Raw genomic sequence first — 10,086 nt, 5'->3', positions numbered from 1 at the left:
AATCTAGGGGCTTCCCTGGTGGCGCAGTGGTTGAGAGTCCGCCTGTCGATGCAGGGGACACGGGTCCGTGCCCCGGTCCGGGAAGATCCCACATGCCGCGGAGCGGCTGGGCCCGTGAGCCATGGCCGCTGAGCCTGCGCGTCCGGAGGCTGTGCTCCACAACGGGAGAGGCCACAGCAGTGAGAGGCCCGCATACCGCAAAAAAAAAAAAAAAAAGAAAGACCATTAATCTGAGGCCATATGTAAAATATTTTGGTATTACAGATTCGTTAAGAGAAATATTTTTATTTTCTTTTATGTCACAGACCTACATGTTTTCTTAGTAAATTAATTTTTGAGTCAGAGCAGATCCAAAAGGCTGCAGTTGTTTAGAGCTTTCAAAACATCTGGGAAGTTATTCTGGCAAGTAGAGTCAAATCCATTAGCAAAGCAGATGTTTTCCACTGTGGCTGGAAAAGACAACTTTCTTATACGTACTGCATATGTTCCAAAATCCACTTCAGAAACAAGATTCCACCTCATAAAGGGTCTTGGGACCACAGTGGTCTCTTAGACTCTGCCAATAAAGGTATGGCCAAGGCCATTTAGGTGTTTGAAAGTCAGTAGTTTAGAGTAATATTTTTATCTCATGTTTTATAAAACAAGAGGAAAAAGTTATACAACTCTAAGTTGCTTCTCTAAGCCCTCATTTAAAAAGTTGGATTAAAACCAATGGGCAATCTTTGGCAGGACCCCTGGGAGCTAAAAGCAGGGAAGGACAAGAGGTCATGAGAGAGAATAGTGGCCTGAGAGTTGTTCTGGCCTTTCCTCCCAGAGAAAGTGAAAGGAAGCTTCTTCTCACTGACTCTTAGGAAGGAATATCAGAAGCTCTAGGAGATGGGTCTTGTCAAACAGCCAGAAACGGGCTTCCCTGGTGGCGCAGTGGCGCCGATGCAGGGGACACGGGTTCGTGCCCCAGTCCGGGAGGATCCCACATTCCGCGGAGCGGCTGGGCCCGTGAGCCATGGCTGCTGAGCCTGCGTGTCCAGAGCCTGTGCTCCGCAACGGGAGAGGCCATAGCAGTGAGAGACCCGCGTACTGCAAAAAAAAAAAAAAAAACCAAAAACACAGCCAGAAACTACTGTGACCCAGAAATACAGGAAATTCAAAAACTCATTTTGGGAAAAATTTTCCTTCTACAGATGCATCTTACGTTCTCATATACAGATGAATTCTCACTATTAGATGGCATAAATCACGTGTTCTAGATATATTTTGCCTTTGTAAAAATAGATATAAAAGTTTAATAGAGAGAAAGCATTTTGCATTGGCCTTTTGCAAATTAATTATTTTTAGCTAAAAAAGTTCCATATTCTTAGCCAATGCAATATTTTCCTGGTTTGACAATTCAGTTTTAGCTTATTTTTAATCAAGAACAAGCAGAAATAAGGAAAAATAGAATGAAGATATTACTTATTTTTTTATTGTATCAAATAATGTGAGAATAATTCTTACAAAGAATAAGATGGAGGAATCCTTGCTGATTAAACTGATTAAATTGGTTGAAAATCATCAGCATTGTCAATATTTGAAAATTTTCCTTATATATAAAGAAAGAAGTACTTGGGTTGTCCCAGATCACTGCTGAGTATTCTGAACTATTTTATAATTTCAAAAGCACAGCCTGTAAAGATAAAGGGGGCAAATCATTATTTGGCTTCAGAGATATGGAGATTTCTAGAGGAAGGTTGCCTGCTGTCATGAAATGTTTTAGGTCTCTTTATAATGAGGTGCTATCATGGTATTGGCTACAGTACTGACAAAGGTTCTTTATTTGCACTCTGTTCATCTTTGCTTGGTGCATACACCTGCCAAAATAAAGACTATTATGAACGATAGGATTTGGATTCACATGTGTCAGGGAAATGTGAACAGAGTCAATTACTGCTACTAGGCAGACACGTCTTATTTTCAGCATCTTATTAACATTATAACCTGCTTCACTTATGATATCATAGCCATCTCTGTTTACTCTCATTCCTGTCTGAAACTAGCTCATCAGGAATTTTAGAGAGAGGGCCTTTGAACCTGAAACACTTTAATTATCACCTTGCTCCGGGGAATTGAGAGCTAGAAACATATCATGCTTTGGAGAGGAAAATAAAGATCTCTCTGTGAAGATTATTTGCATTTGTCTAAGAGATAAACACTATTCATCCATTGTCTGGAGGGGTGCCCAGAATAGAAATGAGCAAAGAGCACAGATTAGCTAAGTAGATAGCTTTCTAATTCCTTTTGAGACATGTCTTCCAAGTAGCGCTTTACTTTGTTTGAAGTGCTGTGATTTTCCAAATTTGGGTATGTACCAACTTTGGTAAGTGTGAAAACACATCCCAAAGCCAGAAAAGAAATGAGTCTTATATTGCTATTTTCCATAGCCAATCTCTACCCCATCTCATAGCCCTACTAGGAGATCGTTGAAAACTGACATTGTGTGGCTAGGAAAAGGAGCAACTAGAGATGGAAAAGTTGTTCAAAGGTGTGAAAAAGATAGGAATATGTGTCACTGAAGGATGTGTGCCAATAAAGGGCTCCATAAGGTAAGAATAGAGGGAAAAGGAGGGTCTAGTGTAATTTCTGGGATTGGTATGTGTCCACTACACTTGGTCATAGAGGAGGAGGAAAGGAGAAGTTTAGGAAAGAGGAAAAGTGTCTCAAGGAATAGTTAGCAGAGAAAGAATCGCAGGAAACAACACTAATGATTAAACAGTTTAGGGCATGTTGTGAAAGAAACATTATGGCTTGTGTATAACTGCCTGCACTTAAATTAATTTTTTCCTGTGCAAGGAGGGGTAGAGTACAAAAGGGAAAAGGCAATGGAGAAAAAGAATGTGAACCTAGATGACCCTGACTCTTTCCTAACCTAAGAAAAGAAAGTAAAAATATGTTCTTAGGCCAAATCTAAAGACAAGAAAAACTTCAGCTTCCTCATAAAGACAGGACGCATCACTGACTAGGATGCGAAAAGATGAAAAGCTCATGAATCATAAGGAAACTCAAAGAGGCCCCTGGACTTCTATTTATATACCTCTTTAAAAGTGTATTAAATTATTTTTCCAACTAATGTTATCAAGTGAAATCTTCCATCTGGCTGCACTGAGAAAGAATTTCAAAGTTGTGGAATAGTAGAATCAGAGCTGGAAGTAACCTGAGTGTCTTTTCAGCCAACCCCCTCATTTTTCTTTTAGCAATTCTGGGGTGTGATGTAAACAGACTGTAGCGAGTCCACATGCACCAGACTTGCTCATTAAAAACACAAAACGGGGCTTCCCTGGTGGCGCAGTGGCTGAGAGTCCGCCTGCCGATGCAGGGGACACGGGTTCGTGCCCCGGTCCGGGAAGATCCCACATGCCGCGGAGTGGCTGGGCCCATGAGCCATGGCCGCTGAGCCTGCGCATCCGGAGCCTGTGCTCCGCAATGGGAGAGGTCACAGCAGTGAGAGGCCCGCGAACCGCAAATAAAAACAAACCACAAAACGGCTTCTGACATCCCTGTGTTCCTTTCCAGCTACTATCTGTCCCTCTTTCTTCCTAGTGAACCGCCTTGCAGTAGCAGTCTACATTTGCCCTCTCCACTTCTTTGCCTTCCTTTCCCCTCCCCAGGCCACAGAGCTGCCCCTCCATTGAAACCATACTCACTCAAGGCCCCTCACAAAACTCGCTCTTCCATCTGTGCAAAGAGGCTTCAGAGCGAGATGGCTGGACTTGAAATCTTGCTTCTGTCATTTACTTTCTGTGTAACCCTGGGCAACTTCACCTCTCTGTGCCTCATTTTCTCATCTATAAAGAGGGGATAATCATCATCGTCATCATCATATCATCATCATCACCCCTGCTTCACGAGGTTGTTTTGAGAATTGAATGAGTCAAGCCGTGTGAACTGCTTAAAAGGGTCTCTGGCATGTTATAATCCCTTAATAAAATAAATCTGAGTTTTCTTAGCTATCATTATCTTTTTTTTGGCTGCGTTGGGTCTTTGTTGCTGCATGCGGACTTTTCTCTAGTTGCGGTGAGCGGCACTACTCTTCGTTGAGGTGCACGGACTTCTCACGGTGGTGGCTTCTCTTGTTGCAAAGCACTGACTCTAGGAGCGCAGGCTTCAGTGGTTGCAGCGTGCGGGCTCTAGGGCACGCCGGCTTCAGTAGTTGTGGCACGTGGGCTCAGTAGTTGTGGCTCGCGGCTCTAGAGCGCTGGCTCAGTAGCTGTGGCTCATGGGCTTAGCTGCTCCGCGGCATGTGGGATCTTCCACGGCCTGGGATGGAACCCGTGTCCCCTGCATTGGCGGGCAGATTCTTTAACCACTGCGCCACCAGGGCAGTCCCATTATCTTTCTTGATAGCTTTGTAGTCTTACTGTTAACCAGTTCCCTCCTTTCAGGCTTCCTTCCATCCCTCCCTCTTTCCTTCTTTCCCTACTTCCCTTTTTTACAAGTATTTGCATGTCTCTTTATCCTGTACCAGGACATTGGGGCTACAGTAATGAGCAAGACAGCACATGCTAATTCTCATGGGCTTAAACTCCTAGTTTTCCTCTTACCACTCTATTAGCTGCTTCTTAGTTTTCAGTGGACGTTCCTTTTCCCCCCTCTGCCTCTCGACCTCTTAAATTATCCTCGAATTTCGTCTTCTTATCCTAACATGTTTTCCTGAAGATAAAGACATCCATCCATAAAGGTATTCCAAACCTGTCTTCTGTCTTGACTTTTCTCCTAGGTCAACGCTTCCAACTACATATTAGTTGTCTTCCCCTATTACAGAGAGACTTCAATCCCAAGATGTACAACCCAGGATAGATTATCTCCCCAGCGCAGCCTCCTTTCACCATTCCTGGTTTTACCGTGTGGTCCACGGCACCACCACCCATCTGGACACTTACATCGGGATCCTCTGCGTTCACCTACTTCCCCCACTTCAATCACATCACAATTCTACTTGCTTCGCAAGTGTGGTCTCTCTTCTCTATTCCCACTTGCTTCATTCAGGCCTTCTTTATTTTCCTCTTTGTAGAAGACCAGCCTTCTCAATGATCTCTACTTCCTGTCTTCTGTTCCACCCATCTAGGCTCACACATTTTCTAAGACAAAAACCTGATCATTAATTCAATCGTGTATTCATTCACTCATTTACTCACTTGCTCTCTCACTTATTTACTTAGTAACGTTGAATGAAAACCCACTGTGTGCTGAGCACAGATCATTTTATTTCTCTCTAAATTCCTTCCAAGGTGCCTTGACTCCCTTTAATTACCCTGGTGTCTCTGTACATTCTGAGTCCTCCCTCTGCCTCCACACACGCCTTGTTCCCTTGACAAGCCACTACATGCTCTTCATAACTCAGCTCAAATTTCTCCTCATTCATTCATTTATTCATTCACTCATTCAACTCTGTCCAGTGCTGGGGCTAGAGCAGTAAATACAACTGATAAATCCCTGCTCTCACAGAATTTACATGAGGGAAACAGACAATAAATAATTGGACAAGATGATTGCAGATTGTGATAAGGGCTGAGGAAAAAAAAGACAAAGTCAGGCAACAGGGAGAAAGAGAGAGAAAGAGTTGAGTTTCTGTGTGTGTGTGTGTGTGTGTGTGTGTGTGTGTGTGTGTGTGTCTGGGGGTACCGTTTTGTTTTTTTTTTAAATTCTTTTCCATTATAGGTTATTACAAGGTATTGAATATAATTCCCTGTGCTATACAGTAGGCTCTTGTTGGTTAACCATTTTATATATAGTAGTGTGTGTATGTTAATGCCAAAGTCTTAATTTATCCTTCCCCTTGGGTGGTACAGTTGTGTTGTGGTTTTTTTTTTTCCCGGTACGCGGGCCTCCCACTGTTGGGGCGTCCCACTGTTGTGTCCTCCCCCGTCGTGGAGCACAGGCTCCTGATGCGCAGGCTTAGCGGCCATGGCTCACGGGCCCAGCTGCTCCGCGGCATGTGGGATATTCCCGGACTGGGGCACGAACCCACGTCCCCAGCATCGGCAGGCGGACTCTCAACCACTGCACCACCAGGGAAGCCCGGGTGATATAGTTTTAAATAGGGTGATTGGTCAGAGAAATCTTTTCCGATGAGGTAGCATTTGAGCTGAGACCTGAATGAAGTGAGAGAGTGAGCCCTGTCGATATCTGGAAGAAGAGCGTTAAGGGTCAGGGAACAGCCAGTGCTAGGGCTGCGGTGGAAGCAGGCCAGGGTGCTTGAGGAACAGCAAGGAGGTTCGAAGGTGATCAGCGAAGGGCAGTCAAGTGAGTCCCTGTGATGCCAGCCTGATTCTGCACAGCAGAGTTGAGCGTTCATTTCTCTGTGGCTCAGATAGTGCTTGGTATTACATTATGCTGTTACAACATGGCATATGGTTGTCTCTATTTATTTCTGTCTGTTTAATTGCTAATACTGCAAGCCCTCAAGGGTGGGGACCATTTTGTACTCCTTTTTATATCCCCAAAGCCCATCCCTGTGCTTGGCAGGTGCTTGAACCTTTGCTGAATGAATGAATCAGAGGCCTTTAGATGCTTTCTCACTAGTGAGCCATCTGATTGGGTTTCTGGGTTCTTACTGCTTTCAATACTTTTCTTTCATGTCACTCTCTTAGCACCTGGTATTGATCTTTCACTTGCTTTGGCTACTTTCCTCCTGGAAACTTGAATCACGGACATTCCTGCATTGATTCCCAGTCATGACTCTCCACTCCTCCCCAGGTTTCTTTGTCTTGCAGTGATAAGTGTGCCTTGTGTGGGCAACACCAAGGAAGGGCTCTACATATTGGAGCTGTGGAAAGCTCACAGCAGGAGCACTAATAAATGAAGATAAATGTACAGAGTGGGGTCAAAATACAGAAGGACTTGCAAGTTGAGTAAAGAAGAAAAATACAGGCGAGTGACTGTGATGATTTAGAAATGTCACCCTGAGATTGTACTTTAAGGTTTTATAAATACCTTAATCTTTATTGTCATCACTTATTTTTTGTGCAAGAGTAAATAAACTTTAGCCCTTAGCTTATTTGCATATGACCAAAAGGTCATATATGCATATATTAGAATAGCATGCTTTCACAAGATGTCCGTTTCTGAAACTGGTGACATCTATAAAATGAGACATCGTATTTTTTTTTTAGAACAGGAAGTTAGAGTTGCTTTTTTAAGGATAAAAATCTCAAAAATTGTGAATACAGGTGACAATCATTAGCAAACCAAAGCCTCTAACTTGTTGAAATAGGTGTTGTCAAGAATGCAAGCAAAATGCACATATCACAAAATAACTCTAGCGCTCCTTATGTATAATCTACTTACTCTATTTCATACATGATTATAATAACTTGGTTATCTATTTTTTTTCAGGTCATAGCCGATTAAACATAATAAAGTATCTGGGCAGGAAGGTGGTAGAGGAAGTCACAGCAACAAAATGGATGGAAGGCACACAAGAGGCAGAAGACATCAAGCCCTCAAAACGATAGCCATTTAGAGTCTCAAATGCAAGGCAAGCAAGGCAGTTCCTCCTTGTGGCACCATCATACAGGTGCATAACAGCTTTATCTGCAAGGTCAAGTCAAAGGTTTTTTAAAAAGTTGCTTGTTTGTTTTTTCAAATTTCATTTGGTGACAAAGTCTGACGACTTGTGCTTGTTTGATAGCAAATCGAATCTGAGGGGCTATGAGGCTACTTATGAACTTCGTTCTAATTTGTGTGAATATGATTTGCTGCAGAAATAATGTGTTAATTACAGACCCTGCTGGGTTGCTATGAATACGTATGTGGTATAAGCGTCACGTTACCTTCACAAGATGCAAACATCTGGTTGCAAGGGTTTGGGTAAAGAATTGTGTACTTGTGAAGTACAACCCTTAATGTGCACAATGATAACTATGGTTAGTAAGGTAAACACTCTGCTTAATAAGAAAGTGTGGAAAATGCTTTGAAAGCTTTGCATTAAAAAAAAGTGTCCATTAAAGGAAAGGAAAGTGTATTCGGAAAACCAACACGCGTTTAGAGATTTCTGTGTGTGTGTGTGTGTGTGCGCGCATGTGTGTGCACGCGTGTGTGTGTGTGTATCCAAGTTCTTTAAGATGAAAGTAGACTTGGAATCTGGGGCATATTTTTGCTGTTGTCTTGCCAAAACTTGGATTTAAGCACTGTTATCAGGAAAATTATCTTTAAGGTTGCTGGAGTTTTCTTGAGCACCAGGGCTATTGGAGTGAGAAAGCTAATGAGAGATGCGAATTTGCTTCTTAAAACCTTTAAATTTGTAACAGGAGTTCTCTTTTGTTTTGTTTTATTCCCTTCCCACCTCCCCCGCCCCAGGATTCTACTGTCAATGGAGAAAAAAACTGGGGTGCCAACTTAAGGAAACAGAGTCTGCATTTGCAATTCCAATACGGTCCCCAAAGGGAATTGTTAAATAGCCTGAGGGTTATTTTAGCTCAGTAAACTAAAGATACTTTAGACTTTAGGGATGGAAATTTTAAAACTCTAGCTGAGTTCTAGACGGAGTAAAGAATTCAGAAACACAAAATTCACAAAATATTACAATGTTAAATTTTCTCTGCCACAAAATAATACAGGTCCATGGTTAAAAATTCAAATATTATAGAATTATATTAACCGAAATAGTGAAAGGAACTCCTGCCTCCACCGTCATCTCTCTTCCTATAAAAGAAACTGTTAAAATATGGCTTGTATTTCTCTAGCTGTTATTCTTTTTTTACATAAATTCATTCCTACTACAGAGTGTACTGCAACTCACCTTTCCCCTCACCCCACTTAACAACTATATATCTTGATGTCCATCCAAGTTAGTGGTTAATATAACCACCTAATTCTTTTTCATCATGAAATAGAATTCCATTTTATGGCTTTACTGTAATTTAAAATTAACCAGTTTCTGAAGGTTTACTTTTCCTCATGGTTATTTTATTTTTCTCCTTTGATTTTCATCTGCTTTCCTGGTTAGGCACACGTAGAAAAATAAAAAGCTTAGATTTGATTAGAGAAAGCTGTAAATAGTGAGATAACTGTTTTCAAATGGCAAATTTCCAGTTCTGTGGAACGAGCAGTACAGTTATCTCAAAAAGATGAAACAAGCGATGTCTCTTCTGAATTTTAAAGAATATTCAGGTGTTACTAGTAAAGGAATGAGTAACTCTCAAGTGTGAGAATTAAATTTTCCTCAGCTGTACCGAGGCATTAGAATTTCTGGAGGAAATAAGCCTTATTGTAAAAATCAACTTTCACACTTAAAATTAGGGACAGAGTATCTGTGGTCCTGCTCGGAAAGGAGTGTTTTATGTACAGAGCTCACCAGACATTCGAAGGTCAGGGATAATAGGCGATGAGGCATTCTGATGACCTGTGTCCAGGTAAATAAGAGAACGGTAACTGGATCGCTTTCACCACAAATCAGAGTAACAATTGCTCTGTCCCTCCTCTGTCATTGTATGCAATTCAACAGTCTTTTCCTCCGCAGGAGCAAGGAGTGTAATTAAGGTGAACACCTGTGACACACATTACATTGCTATTGCAATTTATCTATAAAGACTCTCTGTTCCATTTCCCTTCCTGCCCCTCAGAAGTAACCACTATTCTTAATTTTATGATAAACATTCCTTTGTTTACATACTAGTTTTAGCAAGTATATACGTGTTCCCAAATAATATATCATTTAGTTATGCTTGTTCCTGAGCTTTGTAAAAAGGGCAACTTACTGCACATAATTTTCTGTGATCTTAGAAACTTTATGTTTCTAAGAGTAATTTATTCTGCTGAATGTGGTGGTTGCTTCCTGACCTTCACTGCTATAGAATATTTCATGATCTGACTATATCAAAATTTATTTTTCTTTTTTTTTCAGTTCGAAGTATTTTTAAATTTTCATTCACGATTTCCTCTTTGATCCATGGTTATTTGGAAGTCTAAATCCCACTTATTTAAGTGAATCTTTAGAAATTAAAAGGTACTGTTATTTAAGTTTTAAGTTAAATCTTAACAAAAAAATTAGTCTGAAATATATTTCTAAATCTATTGCCTTGCAAGCAGAGATTACAAGGTCTAGATCAGGGA

Source organism: Pseudorca crassidens, chromosome 11 (genome assembly GCF_039906515.1).
Source record: "Pseudorca crassidens isolate mPseCra1 chromosome 11, mPseCra1.hap1, whole genome shotgun sequence".
In the NCBI taxonomy this organism is placed as follows: domain Eukaryota; kingdom Metazoa; phylum Chordata; class Mammalia; order Artiodactyla; family Delphinidae; genus Pseudorca; species Pseudorca crassidens.
Note: the sequence above shows the minus strand (reverse complement) of the source record.